Source organism: Lissotriton vulgaris, chromosome 1_1, assembly GCF_964263255.1.
Source record: "Lissotriton vulgaris chromosome 1_1, aLisVul1.2, whole genome shotgun sequence".
NCBI classification, from domain to species: Eukaryota; Metazoa; Chordata; class Amphibia; order Caudata; family Salamandridae; genus Lissotriton; species Lissotriton vulgaris.
The window spans coordinates 1,372,783,038-1,372,806,804 of record NC_141685.1 but is presented as its reverse complement, the minus strand read 5'-3'; positions in this window follow the sequence as shown (position 1 = coordinate 1,372,806,804).

Below are 23,767 nucleotides of genomic sequence, written 5' to 3'. Positions count from 1 at the left end.
CTCTACGCATTGAATTCAGAGCCCCTCCTGCATGAAAAGAGAAGCTGGGTGTCGTCAGCATACAAAACAATCTGGGCACCATGAGATTTCGCCAGTGCCGCCAAAGGGGCCATGTAGATGTTAAAGAGAGTAGGGCTCAAAATTGAGCCCTGAGGGACTCCTACCTCCAATGGCGGCACTGCGGCGGACAAAGGGGGTGCCTAGATCCTTTGACGTTGGTCTGCCAGAAAGGACTCAAACCAGCTGAACACCGTCCCCCGCAGACCGATCTCACTTAGTCTGGTCAGGAGACCTCGATGGGGGGCGGTGTCAAAGGCCGCCGACAGATCGAGCATCACCAGCATCCCCTTGCCCCCAGAGTCTAAGACCTCCTTGATAGCTTCTGTTACTTCTAGCAGCGCTGTCTCCGTGCTCATATTTGCTCAGAAGCCAGACTGAGAACTATGAAAGATGTTATTGGTCTCAAGGAAGTTGGAGAAGGAAGAGTGGACATGCTTCTCCACCACCTTGGCGAATGCTGTGAGGAGAGAGTTGGGCCTATAATTGGCATGTAACAAAGGATCCAAATTAGGTTTTTTCAAAAGCGGCAAAATAGGGGCCTGCTTCCAGGCCGGCGGGACCACCCCGGTGCTGAGTGAAAGATTGAGCACTGGATTGATTAGGGGATTTATAACTTGAGCGGTTCTAGCAAAAAATTTAGCCGGACAGGGATCCAAAGGGTAACCAGATTTTAATTTGGTCAGGAGCTCATAAGAGGCTGAACATGAAAGAAGAGGAAACTCCGAGAGGGTAGACCCACCGTAGTCAAATATGGAAAAGGGAGGGCAATGGAGGAAGAAGCAACCTCAGCACCTAAGGGCGTGAATGAGCCTTGAATGGATTTGACTTTATTGGTGAAGAAGTCAGCTAATTGGAGGACCAAAGATTCGGAATGGTGGTGAGTAGGCATGTTCAGAGTAGGAGAGGTAAATTCCTTAACAACTAGGAAAAGTTATTTGCTGGTGTTAATGGCTTCCTCAATTCTTCTGGCAAAATAAGATTTCTTTTCCACCAGAATATTGCGATGGTAAGCCTTGATGGATTCCCTATAAGCTGTCTTAGAGGTAAGATCGTAGTGGCGACGCCAAGCCCTTTCGGCTTTCTTACACTGTCAACACTTTTCTGACAGAGCCGCAGTGAACCAAGGGGCCAAGAACCTGCGGGCCACTTTGCACACGGACGTCGCGGGGGCTAGTTCATCCAGTCTCTCCACAAACCACGATTGCAGAAGCTCCAGATCAGCCTCTAAACTCCCTGACAGCTGGCACGGATGAGATAGAAAAGCTTGGGCCAACATGTCAGAGGAGACACGATGGTAAGCTTGTGAGGAATGAAAAGGGCGGCTAGCCATACTGGAAGATACTTTGTCCACATGAGAGATTTGGAAAGTCACTAGATAATGGTCCGACCATATGACGGGGACTGGGGTGGAAACGCCAATAGGGACAGTGGAGAACACTTGGTCAAGCGTATGACCTTTGTTGTGCATAGGAGCAGAAAGGTAGGGGATGAGACCCAGGGGAGAAATAGTGTCTAGAAGCCTAATAGTGTCTGCACTTTCCCTATTGTCCATATGAATATTAAAATCCCCCAGAAGGAAGCAGTGGTCAGTTTTAAGACACAGTGCGGAGACCACCGCATGGAGCTCTTCATAAAAAGAGCCAATGGGACCAGGGGGTCTATAGATCAGTAGACCCATGCACGATTGATGTGGAGACAGGGATAGGGAAAAGCCCAATGCCTCACAACCTTGAATAACATTGGTTTGAGTGATGGAACAGGCAACACGCTTGTCCAGCACTATCGCGACACCACCCCCACTGCCACTTACTCTATCCTTCCTGAAGATTACATAGTTGGGAGGGAGGGCCGTGGCAATGTCAGGGCAGGAGCAGTGCAAACTTTCCCTTTTCTTCATATTAGTCACTCCTATGGTAGGCCCGAGGGCAGGGTGCATTGTAAGTATAAGGTAGGACAAGCCCTGATGTGTGAGGCATGTCTTGATAGTGAATTACAGCCATCTTCATTCTTTACTATCGCAAGGCTACCTGTTCTCTATAGGCGAGACTGGGCTGCTGGATTGTTACATGTTTATAATCCTAGCAGGCTCAGAGAACACGGTAGAAATTCAAGTTTAGTGTGCCTGGACTCAGAATGATAAAATACATCTTTTAGTAAAATTTATTTTGATATTCTATGTTTGCAAATACCACTTTTAGAAAGTAGGTATTTGCTTGCCTAACCAATTCAGCCAGCCTCTGCTAGGTTGTGTATTCCTTGTCTGGGTTTGTGTGTGACAGGACTGGGGGATTCCTGGAGATAGGCTGGGGCCACCCAGTGGTGAATAGCGAGATCTGCAACTAGATGGGAGGGAGGAGTTGCACATGGGACCTGAATAGGGCTGGGCATTTCCTCTACAATGCCGGCTCCACCCCCTGTGGTGTGTCTGATGTCTCTGCCCTGCACAATGAAAGAAAAGGAAGAATGTCAACAGAGTACTCCTGGACTGTACTTGCCTTCCACAATGCTGGCTCCACCTCCAGTGGGGCGTCTGATGTTCCTGCCCTGCATGGTGAAAGGAAAGGAGCAGTCTGGTAACAGCGCCAGTCCGACGAGGAGCAGGACCCATATGATGAAGCATGACACCTAGCTTGCTGGGTGTGTGAGGGTTCTAGTTCCCAAGAGGGAATTCCCCCTCCCTTCCCTCTTGGTTTTCGCTTCCATTTCACAACACACACTCTCCTTCCCTTCCACCCAGTCCTTCTGGGGAACTGTGTGTACTCTCTTTGTTGCTGGTAAACAGAGTGCTCAGGAACTGGTTTGGACTGGGAACAGGCCCCTCTCCCCTGAGAGAACAAAGGATTTTGGGGTATAAGTATTGGGACCCTGATCCCATGAAATTAGATCACTCCTGGAACTGACAAGACGAAACCTCTGCTGAGGAGTATGAACCGAAAGAAACTGAGGAGAGACTATTCCCAAGCTGAAGTGCTGCTTGGGGGATTGGCCTGCAGTGGTTGCCTGAACTGCTTATTTTCAACTTGTGCAAAAGATCTCCAAGGGCTTGGAAGAGAGCTTGCCCCCTGACCGAAGTCCCAGGCCCAGTGGACTTCACCAGCCTTTGTGAATTGCTGCTGGAAACAAGTGGCTACAGAGGTAGAGAGCTGTGACCGACTCTCACGACCGACCGGTGTCCTGTTGGCACCGCACTGAGCAACATCCGCCTCGAACAACGCAAGCTCTGCGCTCACCGACGCCGTCAATGAGCCGTAGCCTGCACTACGACTGGAAGGACACCGTGACCTGCAACGCTTTCTTTTTGTACACAGCGATGATCCCCGAAACCGGCTCGCACATCCGTGCCGGCCGCCCCAAGGAAAAGGTACTGTGTTTGAGTCTGTCGACATTTGAGTGGGCCCGGACTGCCACGGTCCGCTGGATTTGTTTGACTCTGGTCTTTCAGCACGCCGTAGCCGGAGGAGGCTACCGACTCGCACAGAACTTTGATTTACACCTTTTTAACCAGAAATCTTGAACTTTAATAGTACTGTGGATTCTTTTTGTCGTTTATTGGTCTTGTGGTAAATCTATATAAAGTATACGTATTTTTTATATAAAACCTTGTGTGATGTCCATTTGTAGTGTGTCACTGAGTTACTGTATGTGGTCACAACTGCTTAACTTACATTGTCTCTGAAATAAGCCTTGACTGCTCGCGCCACGCAACCTAGAGGGTGAGCAGGGGTTATTTTGTAATTCCATTACCCTGACTTGAGGAGAGGGTCCCTGCTTGTCACAAGTACCTACCTGTGCCAACCAGAGACCCCTGATTCTAACATTGGTAGGCAGCGGAAGGGATCCAAATTTGCATTTGTGACTCATATACAGTGACTGGTGAACACTACTTAGTGAGTGCAGACCATAACACAACCACATACTTTTGATACTTGCTTTTGCCAGGGATCTCCATTTTTTAATCATGCCTGGTTCAGTCAGAGTGGAGGAGACAGCCTCCGTGGCATCTGATGACTGTTATTGGGAGGAAGAGAAATTAGAAAGCTACACCAACAGGCAGCTCAAGAGCTTCTGCAAAATGTTTAAAATTTCCACAGCAGAAATCACCAGGAAAGACCAATCCCACAAGGTGCTGAGGGCCCGGATTGAGGCAAGGGATGCCACTTGTGATTTAGTGGAGTTTGAGGAAGCAGAGCAGTGGCTTGATGGGCCACTGGTTCTTGAGAGGAGGGGCGCGGCCTCCCCAGTGGGTAGCAGTGTTTCTGCCCGAGGTCTGTCCCCAGAAGAGTTGGCGGACAGGAAGCAAAACAGGATGCATGAAATGAAGATGGCCAAGCTCAAATTGAATGGGCAACTGGAGCTAGAAAGCAAGAAGATGGCTCTAGAGGAAAAGAGATTACAGATGGAGCACAACAAAGTTTTGAGGGAGCTGGATCTGAAAGCCAGGAGCCTAGAGATTACTCCCTCTGGTGGCAGCACACTGTCAGTACCTGTGGAAAGTAGAGTGTACATCCCCAAAGATGTGGTAAAGGAATTGTTTAAGAATGATGATTTTGGGCAGTAGTTCAGAGCCTATGAGGTAGGCATGTCTTCCCACCGGGTCCCTTAGAGAGAATGGGGAGCAGGGTTGTGGGGAAGGTTCGTTAGCGAGGGGCGGACACACTGTTGGACTTGCCTTCTGAAGTCCATAATTCCTATAGCCACATGAAAGAGGCGCTCATGACTAGGTATTGTTTGACTCCTGAGCTCTATAGGCAGAGGTTCAGGAAGTGCAAGTAAATTGAAGGTGGTAACTGGGTCAAGTATGTCACTTTTTTTGCAGAGCATTGGATGGTTGGGTAAAGGGCAGCAAAGTTAATGATTTTCAAGGTCTCTTTGATTTGATTGCATGGGAGCACTTGTCTGATAATTGTTTTCCCGAGCTGCGCCAGCACCTGATTGATAGCAAGCTGACTAATCCTAGGAAGCTTGCTGAGGATGCGAACCGCTGGGTCAGTACCAGGGTCCACAAGGGTCACATGGGAGACTCAGCCAAAGGTGGGCAGGGTCCCCAGCAGAAGAGTGGGGGGGACAAGGGTAAACAGAGGGAGTTCCGCAGAGGGCCCCAAAGTAATTCCCAAGGGAACCAAGGGAAAGGTTCCCAGCCTCCTACTGAGAAGAAGCCAGTGGTCCTGACAGGTAATCCTGTTCCACAGAGACCCCTGAGATGTTACTGATGTGGGGACCTGGGTCATAAGGCGTCTGGGACCAGGTGACACCTGTTTGGTAAACCAGCACCCACTGGTGCTCCGCCCCTGCAGATGGCTAGTGTAGCCTTTGGGTAGGAGGTAGAAGTCCAAGGTGGGTGGGGACCCGCAGAGATGTCCCTTGTCTCTTTAGGAGACTGTGAGGTGGTCCCAGAGAACCAACTGCCCAACAACACTAAGAAATATGGGCAGTGGGTGACCATCAATGGCCAAAAGGTGGAGGCTCTTAGAGACACAGGAGCCAGTGTGACAGCTGTCAGGTGTCACCTGGTGTCTCAAGAGCAGGTTGTCCCACATGCATTCTGCCGAGTTGTTGACGCCAACAACACAGAGTCATTGTCCAATGGCTCAGGTTCCCTTTGAGTGGGAGGGGGTCTCTGGTACTCTTCAGGTAGCTGTGAGGCCCGCCATGCCTGTTGACTGTTTGTTGGGAAACGATTTGGAGAACTCACCTTGGGAGAAGGTGGAGAAGAGTGCTCGCCTGAGGATGGTGGATCTGCCTGACTGGGCGTGCGTGACCACCCGGTCAATGGCAGCCAGTAGGGGTGCTCAAGAGGACCTGGAGCCTGAGAGGGAGGCCCAGGACCTGCCTTGGAGAGAAGTGGCAGGGGGCATGGGAAACCGGCCCCCAAAGTTCCCACGGCCGAGGAGGAGGTAGACCCTGAGGGGGATGCCCTGGAGCCTACCGGGGAACAAGTAGCTGAACTGGGGGACCTGCCTGAGCTGACCCATTGGCAGCAAGAAGGAGGCCCCTCCAGGGAGGAATTCTGCACAGAGCAGAGAGAATGCCCTTCTCTTGAGGGCTTGCGGCAGTAGGCTGCAAGCCAGGCAGCAGGTGATCAGTCCGAATCACATTGGATCTATTCGGAAAATTGTCTCCTGTATAGTGAGCCTAAGGTTGCTGAGCCTGGGTCAGCCCGTGTGCTGGTGGTGCCCCAGCGCTTCAGAGCCTTCCTACTGGGGCTGGCTCATGATGTGCCATTGGCAGGACATTTGAGGCAGGACAAGACCTTTGAGAGGCTTGTCACCCACTTTTATTGGCCCCAAATGAGCAAGAGTTCAGACACTCATTGCAGGACATGTCAGACTTGCCAGGCAAGTGGAAAGAGTGAGAGGAAGCAGAAGGCTCCTCTCCAGCCATTCCCTGTGGTCAGTATCCCCTTTGAGCGAGTGGGGATTGACATTGTGGGGCAACTGGACCCCAAGACAGCCATGGGTAACAGGTTCATCCTGGTCTTGGTGGACCATGCCACCCGGTACCCGGAAGCCATACCTCTAAGGACAGTGACACCCCCGTGGTGGGAGAAGCACTGATGGGAATTTTCTCACTAGTAGGATTCCCTCAAGAGGTTGTGTCTGAACGGGGAACCAACTTCATTTCCGAGTATATGAAGTTCCTGTGGCAGGAGTGTGGGGTAACCTACAAGTTCACCACTCCTTACCACCCCCAAGGAAATGGGTTGGTTGAAAGGTTCAGCCGAACCCTGAAGGGCATGATTATGGGGCCTGAGGAACCCATGAGGTGTAAGTGGGACGTCCGCTTACCATGCCTGTTGTTTGCATACTGGGAGGTGCCACAGAAATCTCTAGGGTTCAGTCCCTTTGAGCTTCTCTATGGACACCCGGTCAGTGGACCTCTGAGTCTGGTCAAGAAAGGCAGGGAGCAATCTCCCAGGAAACCTCCCCAGGATGTATATAGCTACATGCTATCCTTCAGGAACCAGACTAGGCGTTCCAGGCAACTCGCTGAGGCGAATCTGGAAGCCAGCCAGGAGGAGATGAAGGGGTGGTACCACCAGAATGCCACTCTGGAGGAGCTTCAACCTGGCCAGAAAGTGTGGGTCATGGTCCAAGTGGAGCCCTGCACGCTCTAAGATAAGTGGACCAGACCATTTGAGGTTGTGGAGCGCAAGAGTCCAGTTACCTACTTGGTGGACTTGCGGTCTCCCAGGAACCCCTTGAGGGTCCTGCATGTCAACCGCCTTAAGCCCCACTTAGAGAGGTCTGCAGTGGGCATGCTCTTGGCAACAGATGCTGGAATGGAGGAGGAGACTGAGTCTCTTCCTGACCTCCTGTCAGCTTCAGAGCAAGATGGGTCAGTGGATGGTGTTAACCTCTCTTTCACCCTGACCCCTGAGCAACAGAATGACTGCCGCCAGTTGCTGGGACAGTTTTCTGATCTGTTCTCCCTGGTTCCTAGTATCACAGATTGGTGCGTCCATGATGTGGATACAGGAGACAGCTTACCTGTGAAGCACAAGTCTTACAGGGTAACTGACAGGGAAAGGGCTTACATCAAAGAGGAGGTCTCAAAGATGCTTGCCCTTGCAGTCATTGAGTCCTCCAGCAGTCCTTGGGCCAGCCCAGTGGTCTTGGTCCCGAAGGATGCAGCACCGGGTGCCACACCCGCACTCCGGTTCTGTATGGACTACAGAGGGCTCAATTCGGTCATGAAGACCGACGCGCGCCCCATCCCCAGAGCTGATGAGCTCATTGATCGGTTAGGGGCTGCACTGTACCTCAGCACGTTTGACTTGACGTCTGGGTACTGGCAGATCGCCTTGACTGATGGGGCAAAGGAGAGGTCAGCATTCTCTACACCAGATGGGCATTTCCAGTTCTGGGTTATGTCATTTGGGATGAAGAATGCCCCTGCCACCTTTAAGAGGTTGGTCAACCAGGTGTTGGTTGGAATGGATGAGTTCAGTGCCGCCTACCTGGATGACATTGCAGTGTTCAGAGTCACTTGAGAAGAACATCTGCACCATCTCTGGGAAGTGTTGTTTGCACTGCGAAAGGCAGGCCTCACGATCAAGGCGAGTAAGTGCCAGATCGGGCAGGGTTCTGTGGTGTACTTGGGTCACACCAAGTTGGGAGCGACCAGGTGGCGCACCTACAACCCAAGATTGAAACCATCCTGGCTTGGGAACCCCTCAAAACCCAGATGGAGGTGAGGGCCTTCTTAGGACTCACCGGGTACTAAAGGAGGTTTGTCAAGGTGTATGGCAACATGGTTGCACCCTTGACAGAGCTGACTTCCAAGAAGCAGCCCAGGAAATTGATTTGGACTGACATCTGTCAGAAAGCTTTTGAGGCCCTGAAAGCTGCCATGTGCAAGGCGCCCGTGCTCCTGGCACCCAACTTCTCCAAAGAGTTCATCATTCAAACAGATACTTCAGAGCATGGTGTGGGGGCTGTTTTGTCACAGATGAATGAAGAGGGCCTAGATCAACCTGTAGCCTTCATCAGCAGGAGGTTACTTCCACGGGAACAGAGGTGGAGTGCTATTGAGCATGAGGCATTTGCTGTGGTCTGGGCACTGAATAAGCTGAGACCAATACTGTTTGGGACTCACTTCGGGTTCAGACAGACCACAGGCCCCTCAGATAGTTAATGCAGATGAGGGGTGAGAATCCAAAGCTGTTGAGGTGGTCCATTTCCCTACAGGGTAAGGGCTTTATGGTGGAACACCGCCCTGGTACAGAACAGGCCAACACTGATGGTCTGTCCAGATTATTCCACCTTAGTGATGAGAACTCCCAGGAGGTCGGGTAGTTCTCCCCACATTTCAGCTGGAGGGGACACGTGTTAGACCTGGCACCATTGGCGTGGGTCTCCCTTCCATTTTTGTTGTTGCCTCATCTGTTTTTCTGGTGTTAGATGCTTTGGGCACTGTGCCACTGCTGTCCAGTGCCACAGTGCAAGTGCTCCCTATTGTAAAATGTATGTATTGATTAGTGGTTCCATGATTGGATATTTGGTTTCATTGTCAGACCCTAGTACAGTGCACCAAGTGTGCCCGGGGCGTGTAAATCCAAATGCTGCTAGTGGGCTTGCAGCACTGGTTGTGCCACCCACAGAAGCGGCCTTGTAAAATCTGTCTATAGTGCAGAGCCTGCGTGCAGTCTCGCACTATCATGCTGACTTGGCAAGTGCACCCACTTGCCAGTCCCTCAACCTTCCCTTTTCTTCATATTAGTCACCCCTATGGTAGGCCCGAGGGCAGGGTGCATTGTAAGTATAAGGTAGGACAAGCCCTGATGTGTGAGACATGTCCTGATAGTGAATTACAGCCATCTTCATTCTTCACTATCGCAAGGCTACCTGTTCTCCATAGGCAAGACTGGTCTGCTGGATTGTTACATGTTTATAATCCTAGCAGGTTCAGAGAACACAGTAGAAATTCGAGTTTAGTGTGCCTGGACTCAGAATGATAAAATTCATCTTTTAGTAAAAATTATTTTAATATTCTGTGTTTGCAAATACCACTTTTAGAAAGTAGGTATTTGCTCGCCTAACCATTTCAGCCCACCTCTGCTAGGTTGTGTATTCCTTGTCTGGATTTGTGTGTGACAGGACTGGGGGATTCCAGGAAACAGGCTGGGGCCACCCGGTGGTGAATAGCGAGATCAGCAACTAGATGGGAGGGAGGAGTTGTGCCTGGGACCTGAATAGGGCTGGGCCTTCCCTCTCCAATGCCGGCTCCACCCCCTGTGGTGTGTCTAATGTCTCTGCCCTGCACATTAAAAGAAGAGAAGGAAGACTGTCAACAGAGTACTCCTGGACTGTATTTGCCTTCCACAATGCTGACTCCTGATGTTCCTGCCCTGCATGGTGAAAGGAAAGGAGCAGTCTGGTAAACAGAGTGCTCAGGAACTGGTTTGAACTGGGCACAGGCCCCTCTCCCCTGAGAGAACAAAGGTTTTTGGGGTATAAGTATTTGGACCCTGATCCCATGAAATTAGATCACTCCTGGAACTGACAAGACGAAACCTCTGCTGAGGAGAAGGAACCGGAAGAAACTGAGGAGAGACTATTCCCAAGCTGAAGTGCTGCTTGGGGGATTGTAGGAAATAAGGGATGTCCCACGTTTACAGATCCACAGGACCTGTTGTCCAAAGGGACAATTCTGTATATGTATGAGTCTTGGGCGATCTAGTCCAGACTTGGCAGCAATATGCAGTTAGTATTTGATATACACATAAACAGTAAGGACTTATACCTTCATGTACCTATTGACTGCTCCATCTATACCCAACCCGTATTGTTAACATTTTGGTCCTATGATAACTACTACTGGACGGATGCTTCACACTGAACATTGAACTATCTGCCTTAGTATCGCCTATAGATCGCTATTATGGCTACGCCTTGCAAGGGTGCTCTTAACTCGCTAACCCCATTGGGGAGGACTAACACGAAAGGACCCCTTGATGCCTACCTAATAAAGAGGGTTGCAGCTATTGATCAAGAGATTGCGCTCGTGGAAAGACGCTTGTCTTTAGACTCGCAGAGAAGCAAACTTTCCCCAATAGACACCAGTACTCAACTCATACCTTCACCTACACAGATAGGCACATCGACATACCTAGATGTCCCGCTCATATTTCAAGAATATTCACCCCCACAAATAACAGTAAATAGTCCTTCTCCTAGTGATGTACCTGTGGAACTCTCTTCGGATCTTTCATCAATAGAACCCTCACTGTTACAACTACCTGTACGAACACCTAAGAGAGCTCCTGATAAGCCATCATCTGACAAACCATTAATAAGGGCACATTTAAAGAGGAAAAGGGGCTCGCCACCGAAGGGGAGAATCTCAAAAGTACCTAGAATTTTGAGAAAATCTATCCAAAGAAAACCCCCTCATAATAATATCAGAAAAGTTTCAGAACGCCCTGAGTCTCTTAATATTTTATATACTCCAGTGCAGGTAGATGGGTCCTTTTCCTGTACCCTTGAAAACATAGAGCATCTCATGAAAACATTAGTTATGCCATTGGTAGAAAGAGTAAAAAGACTGGGTAATGAGTTGACTAACCTGTCAGCTGTAATAAATGGAAACACCAAATTGCTGAGTGAAAATAATAAACTTCTGACAGAACTATCACTCAATACGAAAGCTTCTAGTTCAAAGGTACCCCCGCCTACTGAAGGCCAGCAGCCCGATATCATGGCCCCCGCATTAAGTACAGTTACGGCACATCCAACACTACATCATAATCCGAAGGATACTCCAACTAATGAAAAGGTTAAGGAATCTGCTCCACCAAAAAGTGTTAGGCAGGACTTACTTAAAATAACACTGAATACTACAGCGGCCAATCCCCCAGAGACAGTGGGACCTAAACCCACAGAAAAAAAAGCTGAGGGAACACCCGCCTTCCACAAAAATACTCCTCCTAATAGGACCAACTTGTCCAGGGAACCAAACAATGATCGACCTCGCAAGAGAAAGAACCCTAACATTTCCAAGCACAGTGATCTATCCCCTGATTCTGCCCCATTTGTCATCATACTCACAGTTGTACCTGAGCTTGTAGAGGGCAGACGGGAAGGTTATTATGATTTAAAAAATAAGGTCACACACTGGCTCAGAAATAACAGACCATTACCACCGCACTTGTTATGGGAAATAGTGAATGTAAGGCGCTGTAATAACCGACTTTTTCGACCCTCTTTAGAGGGAGGATGATGGAAGATGACTCCAGCCTATTACCCGTATAGTATAGGGATTAGGACTATAAGTAGGACCTATCCATGAGGCACAGTAGTGCATTTTCGTTCCCTTTTCTTTAGATCAGGGCTTATAAACTTAAGCTAGGGGATAGATATATAAGTATTAGTGATGATCCATCCTTTTGCAAGAGTGTTAGTATATCTTCCATGGAGTTATGCTTATTCTGGGCCTTGTAGGCCTTAAACGGGACAGACTCCATCTTGCCTTCTGCCTGGTAGCTTGAGAGGTTTTCTAGGTCAAGAGTAATGTTTTAGTTTCGAAGTGTTGTTCGATTGGAGAGAACCGGTTCAGGCTGGCCCTTATCGAAAGACTGTATTTTTCTCCACTCCGAAGACACAACTTCAGGCCGGCCGGCTGGGAACATGTCCTTGGTACGGGGAGGTACAAGAATTTGGTGGGCGGCAGGTTACTGGCCGTAACTTTCCATGAAGGGTCAAGCTTCCATATTAGCGAAAGTCTTAGGCAGTGAGTCAGTCAGTCTGTAGGCGGCAGCTAGCCGTTAGCATCTATGCCATTAATTATTTCCGAGGCGAACAGTCGCCATTTTGAAGTTCGAGGAAGATTTTGAAACCGAGACTCTTTCTGAGCAAGACTGAAGGAGAAGTAGCACGGAGCGCACAGAGAGTGAGAGAGAGAGAAAGAGACGGTAGTCAAGAGCAAGCAAGGTTCCAGTGACTTGGAGGGAAGCAGAGGAGATTGAGCATAGCGGTGCAGACGTGTACCCGTGACTGCTGAGGTGTGATTCCGAGACGAGCCAAGACACAGAGACGAGAAGGGAACCTAGATGACTGCCGAACCCCAACTTCATATTAACCAGGTGACCTCCGCCCTTTCCCATATTAGGCGTGCATTCTAACGGTATAGAGACAAAATATCGACTCCAAAATATCGACTGGACATAATATCGAGTTTAAAATATAGACTGGACAAAATATCGACTGGACATAATATCGACTACAAAAATATCGTTTTTCAGGTAAGTGAAGTAATATCGACTGTATAAAATATAGATAGCAAAAATATCGATTTTTTAATAATATATAATATTTTATAGTGTATTTTTATGTAATAATATGTGTGAATAGTGTGTATTAATGTTATTAAATATTTTATTACATGAATTTTGTTTTGATAATAATTGCGTAATGTAATTCTGTAGCGGGTTGTGGGTTTATAGGGGAATAGGGTGGGAAGTAATTTAATAATAATTAATTAATTAATATATGTTTGTTATTATTTTTAATTAATAATTAATTGTAATTAATTAATATTAATTAGTTAATTAATTAATATAATTTTGAATATATTTTGTATTAGTAAATAATTGTTAATTAATTAATTGTAATTAGTTAATTACATTAATTAGAGTACATTTTTTATATATATAATTTTGTGTTATTTTTAAGTAATTAATTTTGATAAAATAATATTAATTATTAAAATAATTACACCTAATGTTCTAATATATTTACTTTATTGTTATTGTTAATTAATAATTAATTGGTAATTAAATAATATTGATAAATTTTGGGTTAAGGAGCATTTTTAGGGTTCAGGGTCAGTTTTCAGGTCATGGGTAAAGGGGTATTTTTAGGGTTCAGGGTCAGTTTTCAGTTCATGGGTAAAGGGGTATTTTTAGGGTTCAGGGTCAGTTTTCAGGTCATGGGTAAAGGGGTATTTTTAGGGTTCAGGGTCAGTTTTCAGTTCATGGGTAAAGGGGTATTTTTAGGGTTCAGGGTCAGTTTTCAGGTCATGGGTAAAGGGGTATTTTTAGGGTTCAGGGTCAGTTTTCAGGTCATGGGTAAAGGGGTATTTTTAGGGTTCAGGGTCAGTTTTCAGGTCATGGGTAAAGGGGTATTTTTAGGGTTCAGGGTCAGTTTTAGGTTTTTGGGTAAAGGGGTATTTTTAGGGTTCAGGGTCAGTTTTGGGTTTTTGGGTAAAGGGGTATTTTTAGGGTTCAGGGTCAACAAATAAGATTTTAAAAAATTATTTTGATTATTTTCATTTATTATTTTATTATTATAAATTAATTTAAGTCGTTTTAAGTATATTTTAGTAATTAAAATTTAATATTAATTTAATTTAACACTGTTTTTAATAAAGTCGATATTTTTTACATCTATATTTTTGTTAACGATATTTTGTACTCGATATTTTTGTACTTACCTGTTTGTAGATACAAACTCGATATTTTGACTGTCGATATTTTGTCCACGATATTTTGGCAAGTCGATATTTTGGCAGTCGATATTATTTCAGTGATCCCATTCTAACCTTTACTTTTTCTTTGCAGAATATACATTGTGTAGTATTGTGTTTATTTTTATTGTAATAAAACACCCCAGTTCTTAGTGAACCGACATGTGCCTTGTATTCTTGTTCAATCGGGGTAACCTTGCCTTCTAGTCAAACATTGTTTGCATGAGCGGATGCGAATCCCGATCAGGTAAGAGATGATTGAGTAATGAGGGAGGAGGGGGACATTTGATGTCAGGAGCAGAAGGTGCATATTGCAATTTGAAAAGCCATACAAATTTCTATTATTGTAGTTTTATCCTGAGTAAATAATGAGAGACTTCTTCCCTACGTGTTCATAGGAAAGTGATTGTCGTTGGTACACGCCCTTAATGAGAGCACCTGAGACAGAAGGTGTGTAGGTCTGCCGGATTGCGGTCCGTGTGTGAATGAGAACACCGGAGGGACACGGTGTGGAGGTCTGCCGGATTGCGGACCGTGTGTGAGTGAGAGCACCTAAGATAGAGGGTGTGTAGGTCTGCCGGATTGCAGACTGTGAGTGGATGAGAGCACTGGGACTGCAGGCCCATGTGTGTAGGCACGCTGGATTGCGTGCCGAGTGAGCACTGAGGGAGATCAGTGTGTGAGAGTATATAATCAGACCTGCCCCGGGGTAGATTAGTCTGGGCCTAAGTGGCCGCGAGACTAGTTGGTGTGAATAGGATATTGTAGAAAACCTATGCATGTTTATTGCAATTTTCCCCATCCTTAGGTACGAAATGTACATACATATATATATATATATATATATCCATACCCATTGTAAATACGTTCTAAGGAGGGAGGTGATTACGTTCCGGCTGGGTTAGAGGGGCTCTCAGGAGCTGATCCCATCTGGTCCAAAAATCTGGTCGGTACATCTGGCGTCACGAACTGTTTACGAAGCCTGTGTGCGCTGTATTGTTTTCATCTTGTTGGTTTGCGCTCGGCTCGTACGTATTTTCTTTGTTTATAATTGTGTAGATATTTTTTGTGTGTAAAAATGTTTTCGAGAAAATCGAAGTCTACTTTCAAATTGCCTGTTGATATTCCCGGCTGGGAATCAACGCCTTACGAGGCCTTGGCCCGTGGGTGGGCCGATTCTACTGGTTTGAGTGAGAATTGGACTTCTTGTTTGGAGCAGGCGGAGCCCGCTGATTTGGTTTCTTGCTTGCAAAAAGCACCAGTAGTGAAGGGTGATGAGCTTCCTATTTTAGGACGCAGAGGTTGGATTGTGCTGACTGCATACAGAATTCTTCATGAAAAGTTTGTTAAGTTGCAGAAGCAATTTGTGGATATGGAGGAAAAGTTTGTTGAAGTGCAGAATGCGCATACTCTTTTGCGGTGTCAAAATAAATTGCTTGCCGACAAACTTGAAACTTATCAGACTATAGCCGAAAGGGCTGCAGTTCGCATTGCAAAATATAAATACAGACACCGTCGTGGTCGTGTGTCTACACGGAAAGTACATTTGGTCGTGGCGAAAGCCGGACTGGATTGGAACCCCGATGAGTGGGATGGTAATATCTGGGAATCGAATGATTCTGGCTCCTCGGCTGAGGAGGGTGACAAGCGCGAGTCTTCTCGCTCCGGACGTGATTGCAAATCGGCTTCTTGTAATAAAGATGACATTTCTGGCGACCGTGGTCGCTCTACCCATTCTGATGACGTATTACGACCTGATTGTTCTTCTAAACCTAAGGATTGGGCTTCCTCTGAGGCTCTTCCGGAGGTTTCTGCTCACCCTTTCTCGACGAAAATTACAACAGGCTCCTGGTATGCCGAATGGTATTCATTTGGATAGTATTGAAGATTTTACTCAACAGGAGGTTAGTGACATTTTACAGAGATTTCGGCAAAGGCCCGGTGAAACTCTGCTTACTTGGATGGTGCGCCTTTATGAACTGGGTGCTGCTGGTATCATGCTTGATGCTGGTGATTGTTTACGATTTTGCTCTTTGAGTTCCGATTCTACTGTACAAGATCATTTTCGGAATTATAATGGTGCTGGCCAAATTAGTCTACTCCAGCTTGCGAATGATGGCTGTAACCATAAATACCCTACTGAATCTGATTGGCCTGTCAATGACAAACCATGGTACAATTTGCGCGATGCGTCACAACGTTTGAAAGAGGAAGTGATGAAAACTGCGATTTTTCTCAGTACTTCTGACAGATTGTTGGATGGTCTTTTAACATCTTCTGTGCGTAATCGCATTATCCGTTCTTCGCCTGTTGCTTATAAGCAGGTTATGATGACTTTGTTGATTAATCAAACTGGCAATCCTTTGTCTATGGTGCTTGAATCTGTTCGTCAGCTTGGTGAGTTGGGTGAATGGTTTAAACCTGAAAGGCAATCTCGACCTGAGGGTCGTACCTCTGGGGATTATAAATTCTCTAGACGTGATATGTTTCTTGCACTTTTGGCTGATGGTGTGAAAAGGGAGGACATTGACGGTGAACCTAATAATCGCTTGTGGGACATGTTTCGTAAGCGTGGTTTGGATCGGAAGGAGGGTGCCCGTCGTGTGCGTAAAAATGATTGTGATCGTGGTTCTGATGGCAGTGGTGATGAGAGGCGTCGTGTGGATGCTGATCGCCATGATGACCGGCGCTATGAACGTGATGTTTCTCCCCGCCGTGAGAGCATAAGGGTGAGAGAGGGAGAGAGAGACAGGGGGAGAGATGATCGTGTCTCTAATAGACACAGAGATGAGAGAAGTTATTCCCCTGACTTCAGAAGAAGGGAGGATCGTCACAAGCTTTCTGAACATGACAATAATCCATTTCGTAATAGAGATGGATATGAGCAAGACATTCTGATCCCGAAGAAAGTTGAAAACATTTATCATGACTTGTCTTGGTTGGCTGACCACGGCAAAAATGACTAGGAAATTGGTCAAGCTCCGGTACGCAGGTGGGCTCACAAAGACAATAGACCCTATGTAGATATTGAAATTTTTTGGAAACATCGTAATATCCAAAGGGCCCGAGCATTGGTTGATACTGGAGCGGAGGCCACTTTAATTCATGGTAAATCGAAGAAATTTAAAGGACAGTTTTTTACGATTACTGGTTTAGGTGGAAAGGAGACCCCCGCAGTGCAAACTACACTTGAGATGAAAATTGGCAGAATTCCCCGTAAAGAATATTCTGTGTTGGTTGTATCGCTTTTGGAATATATCATTGGAATTGATATTTTGAAAGGAATGACTTTGTATTTGGATGATGGTTGTTATCAATTTGGAACAAAGCATTACATTTCGCCCAGACCCGTTCGGGTTGGTCGTTTGCGTATGCCCCCCCATTAAAATTCCCCAAGCTACAAAGGTGGTTTCTCAGAAACAATACCGTATTCCAGGTGGTCATGAAGAAATTAGTGCCACAATTCAGGATTTGGTTGACGCAGGGGTTATAACTCCAATCACTTCTGTTTGGAATAATCCCGTATGGCCTGTGCGCAAAAGTGATAATTCTTGGCGCATGACGGTTGATTATCGAGAATTGAACAAACACACACCCCGTTTAGCTGTTGCAGTGCCAGACATGGTTACTTTGATTCAGAGAATTCAGAAGCATCCAGGTACATGGTATGCGTCCATTGATATTGCTAATGCTTTTTTTTCGATTCCGATTGCCCCCGAGTGTCAGGAACAATTCAGTTTTACCTGGAATGGGCGTCAAATGACGTTTAGGAGTCTTCCTCAAGGTTATGTGCATAGTCCTACGATCTGTCACCGGCTGGTGGCGGAACATTTGTCTGAGGTACATGTACATCCACATCCACAAATTCAGGTGTGTCATTACATTGATGACATTTTGATTCAAGGTGAAACACAAGATCAGGTCCAGTCCCATTTAGATCAGATCCTTGACTGTTTGCGTGCTAAAGGTTGGGAAATTAATCCTGATAAATTACAAGGTCCATCACAGAATGTTAAATTTTTAGGCATTAATTGACATGAAGGTCACAGAGAAGTGATCCCGCAGGTGAGGCGCAAAATTTTAGATTTTGCAGTTCCGAGAAATAGAAAAGAGGCTCAGAGTTTCATTGGTTTGTTTGGTTTTTGGCGTCAGCATATTCCCCATTTGAGTCAGATTTTGGCTCCCTTATATTGAGTCAATCGTAAAAAGAATGCGTTTGAATGGGGTGAACCACAACAGAATGCTTTTAATTTGGCGAAAGAAGCGATTCAGTATGCCTTGGACTTGTGGCCTGTGAGCGAGGGTGATGTCGATTTGAATGTTTCTGTGGAAGGTCTGTATGCCAATTGGAGTTTGTGGCAAAAGCAGGGCAGACAAAAAGTGCCCTTAGGTTTTTGGACTAAAAAGTTACCTGAGGCTGGTGAGCGTTATACACCTTTTGAAAAACAATTGCTTGCATGTTACTGGGCTCTGGTGGATACCGAGCAATTGACCCTAGGTCATACTGTGATTTTGAGACCTGAAATTCCTATCATGCAGTGGGTTTTGGGTTCGCCGAAATCCCATCGAATTGGACATGCTCAAGAGGCGAGTGTGATTAAATGGAAGTGGTACATTCAGGACAGAGCGCGTGTGGGTCCGAAAGGTGTGGCTGTGTTGCATGAGCGAGTGGCGCAGGCGCCATCGAATGAGACTGGAAATGATTGTTCTGTGCCTGTAGTGCAGGAATCTCCTGTCAGGTGGGGTAAGCCATTTGATGATTTGTCCGCGGAGGACAGAAAACATGTGTGGTTTACAGATGGTTCAGAGAAATTCATTGGTGAGAAACGGCATTGGAAAGCAGTGTCCTATAACCCGATCACGCAAAAGTTATTGAGTACAACTGGTGATGGAAAGAGTAGTCAATATGCTGAGTTATATGCAGTTTACCAAGTTTTGAAACAGGAACTACCTGGCACATGTCACATTTTCACTGATTCCTGGTCCACTGCTAATGGACTGGCGGTGTGGTTACCGACTTGGCATTCTCATAATTGGGAATTGCATTCAAAAGAACTATGGGGTAAAGAATTATGGCAAGAAATTTGGGAATTACTACCACAGAGTACTGTGACAATCTTTCATGTGGATGCTCATACCCCGATTGACTCCCTTGACAAATTTTTTCATAACATTGCAGATGAAAAGTCTAAAATTTCTGAGGCAGTGGTGGACATGCAAAATTCTGATTTGGCGGGATTGGCGAAATGGGCCCACCAAAAAGCGGGACATTTTGGAGAAAGAGCCACTAGCAGGTGGGCTGCCGATCGAGGAATTCATATTCCTTTAAATTTGATTAAAGATGTCATTCTGCATTGTCCTATCTGTCAGCATGCCCGTAAGAGAACAGTGCCTCATATTGTTAAAGGCCATTTACATCGTGGAAAAATGCCTGCCCAAATTTGGCAGATTGATTATATTGGCCCGCTCCCTATGAGCAAAAATTGCCAGTATGTTTGCACAGCTGTTAATACCTATAGTGTCCTATTGGTCGCTTTCCCTTGCAAACAAGCTACCCAAGTAAATACCATTAAGACTCTGGAATTGCTTACTTTGTATTATGGTGTTCCATTCCAAATTCAATCTGATAATGCATCCCATTTCCGTGGAAGATTGGTGCAGGAATTCTGTGTGGAAAATAACATTGAATGGGTGTTTCACATTCCATATTATCCGCAGGCTTCGGGCCTCATTGAGAGGATGAATGGTTTGCTAAAAGAACAATTACGTAAATTAACTGATGAACATTACAAAAACTGGAGAGATTTTTTGCTCCAGGCATTATTAATATTGAATAATCGCCCCTTGTTGCATACTGAATCTCCTTTAATGCGTTTGTTTCCTCCAACTGTTGATGCAAAGCCCAACTCCATGTCCAATACTGTTATGTACTGGGAAATTACCCCCGGAGCTTTGGCTCCATGCAGAGCAACCCTAGGTTCCGCAGGTTTGGACCTGCATGCCATGAATGACACAATTCTGAAAGGTAGAGACCGAATCATTGTTGAAACTGACATTGGTGTTTGTATACCAGCCGGTAGCTTTGGACTGATTGCCCCTAGATCGGGCCTTGCCTTGAAAGGTATTCAGGTTCTCGGAGTGATTGACAGCGATTATCAGGGAGAGATTAAGGTTCTCCTGCTTAATGGCAGTGAGATTGATTTATCAATTAAAAAATCTGACCGTGTTGCTCAGTTGCTAATTATGCCTGTTTTCAGTGGTGAGATTAAGAAAGGCACTGCCCCGACTTTGCTAACGATACGAGGTCAAAAAGGGTTCGGTTCCACGGACAACCCTGGTGCGAAAATATGGGTGCAATCGCCTAAACATCCCCCTGAACAGGCTGAAGTCATTGCGACCGGTCATGATAATACCATTTTGGTGATGAAACCAGGGAAAGATAGCTGGGAAGCTGTCCCAGCTGACAAATGTTATTTACGAGAATGATTAAGGCCTGTGTTTGTATTCTTTCAGATCATTCTCTGGACTGCTGCTGCAGGATGTGCCGGCGTTGGACTCCTTTTGGTCTGCTACGCCGGGAGAGGAGAGGACCCGCCGACTTCGGTTGATTGGAGAACCCGAGTTCGCGTTCCTTCGCTGCGTGGGATTCCTCATCGAACTTTTGGATCACCCTTGCTAAACGGGTTACTAACTCTCCGCATTTCTGCCTCACTCCCATAAGGTCTGTGACTGATATCCTAGCGACCTGCTTGGTTGCTGTCCCTGCCTCCACTGAAACGTTGCGGCACATTTTCAATATTTCGAGTGCCCGACCCAATATTATTCTGGGCGATTTTGCGGCCCATGAATTTTGCCCTTTGTGTACTGTCCTTTCTGACTCCATTCCCCCGATTCATTCCCAAATTACTACTTACAATATCACGCAGGGTGATTTATGCTTCGTTTTGACATGTGATCCCAAGGCCATTTCAGAATGTATAAAATTGAAGTTGCAGGCTGCTACTTCTTTTTCAGCTCATCAACGATTGCTGTGTTTCCAAAGACTTCCAAATTCATGCATTTCTGTTAAGAACAATATGACATGTAAACGTTTATTAGTTGCTCCTAGTTCTTACCGTTCAATGTTGTTGCCATCTGGCTGGTTGTTCTCGTGTGGAAATTCCTCTTGGCCCTATATTCCCGCAAATATTTCTGGAGGTCCATGCGCTATCACTAGATTAAGTTTGTTAATGTTTTCCTTGCACCCTGGTTCCCATTCCCGTGTAGTACGCGACTCTATGACATTACATGAGGACTGTGACTCTTCCATTCATCTTTATTCCAAATCTGAATATCTCAGTTTAGCTATTTCCATTATTGGTGTCCCGGCGTTAGCCGTTTACAATGCTAAAACAATTGGCAAAATGGCTTGCTGGATGGTTAAATCCATTAATCAGACTTCTACCGTGTTATCTGACCTGTTATTAGATGCCCAGGGTGAACGCAGGGCAATTTTGCAAAACCGTGCAGCCATTGACTATCTCCTGTTAAAACATGGACATGACTGTTCTGACTTTGAAGGTCTTTGTTGTTTTAATTTGTCCGACCACTCTGAATCGATCCAAGCCCATATTGACAAACTTCATGACTTGACTGCAGAGGTTAGAAAACATATTGATCAGGGCTGGTTCGACTGGCTCTTTAATTGGTTGCCTGACTTACATTCTTTACGACAAATTATAGGGGGTGTTATGATTTCTATTTGTATTTTAGTTGCCATTTGCTGCTTTATTCAGTGCATTCCTTCTTTATTCCAATATTTTAGGTTTGGTAAGAAAAATAGATCAGTTAATTTTGTTTCTTATTACTCTTCCACTGATGTTAGTTCTATATAGAACATGGCTAATAGACTGGAGTCAAGGGTGAAGTGTAATAACCGACTTTTTCGACCCTCTTTAGAGGGAGGATGATGGAAGATGACTCCAGCCTATTACCCGTATAGTATAGGGATTAGGACTATAAGTAGGACCTATCCATGAGGCACAGTAGTGCATTTTCGTACCCTTTTCTTTAGATCAGGGCTTATAAACTTAAGCTAGGGGATAGATATATAAGTATTAGTGATGATCCATCCTTTTGCAAGAGTGTTAGTATATCTTCCATGGAGTTATGCTTATTCTGGGCCTTGTAGGCCTTAAACGGGACAGACTCCATCTTGCCTTCTGCCTGGTAGCTTGAGAGGTTTTCTAGGTCAAGTGTAATGTTTTAGTTTCGAAGTGTTGTTCGCTTGGAGAGAACCGGTTCAGGCTGGCCCTTATCGAAAGACTGTATTTTTCTCCACTCCGAAGACACAACTTCAGGCCGGCCGGCTGGGAACGTGTCCTTGGTACGGGGAGGTACAAGAATTTGGTGGGCGGCAGGTTACTGGCCGTAACTTTCCATGAAGGGACAAGCTTCCATATTAGCGAAAATCTTAGGCAGTGAGTCAGTCAGTCTGTAGGCGGCAGCTAGCCGTTAGCATCTATGCCATTAATTATTTCCGAGGCGGACAGTCGCCATTTTGAAGTTCGAGGAAGATTTTGAAACCGAGACTCTTTCTGAGGAAGACTGAAGGAGAAGTAGCGCGGAGCGCACAGAGAGGGAGAGAGAGAGAAAGAGACGGTAGTCAAGAGCAAGCAAGGTTCCAGTGACTTGGAGGGAAGCGGAGGAGATTGAGCCTAGTGGTGCAGACGTGTACCCGTGACTGCTGAGGTGTGGTTCCGAGACGAGCCAAGACACAGAGACGAGAAGGGAACCTAGATGACTGCCGAACCCCAACTTCATATTAACCAGGTGACCTCCGCCCTTTCCCATATTAGGCGCGCATTCTAACCTTTACTTTTTCTTTGCAGAATATACATTGTGTAGTATTGTGTTTATTTTTATTGTAATAAAACACCCCAGTTCTTAGTGAACCGACATGTGCCTTGTATTCTTGTTCAATCGGGGTAACCTTGCCTTCTAGTCAAACATTGTTTGCATGAGCGGATGCGAATCCCGATCAGGTAAGAGATGATTGAGTAATGAGGGAGGAGGGGGACATTTGATGTCAGGAGCAGAAGGTACATATTGCAATTTGAAAAGCCATACAAATTTCTATTATTGTAGTTTTATCCTGAGTAAATAATGAGAGACTTCTTCCCTACGTGTTCATAGGAAAGTGATCGTCGTTGGTACACGGCGTTAATGAGAGCACCTGAGACAGAAGGTGTGTAGGTCTGCCGGATTGCGGACCGTGTGTGAATGAGAACACCGGAGGGACACGGTGTGGAGGTCTGCCGGATTGCGGACCGTGTGTGAGTGAGAGCACCTAAGATAGAGGGTGTGTAGGTCTGCCAGATTGCAGACCGTGAGTGGATGAGAGCACTGGGACTGCAGGCCCATGTGTGAAGGCGCGCTGGATTGCGTGCCGAGTGAGCACTGAGGGAGATCAGTGTGGGAGAGTATATAATCAGACCTGCCCCGGGGTAGATTAGTCTGGGCCTAAGTGGCCGCGAGACTAGTTGGTGTGAATAGGATATTGTAGAAAACCTATGTATGTTTATTGCAATTTTCCCCATCCTTAGGTACGAAATGTACATACATATATATATATATATATATATATCCATACCCATTGTAAATACGTTCTAAGGAGGGAGGTGATTACGTTCCGGCTGGGTTAGAGGGGCTCTCAGGAGCTGATCCCATCTGGTCCAAAAATCTGGTTGGTACAGGCGCCTATGGT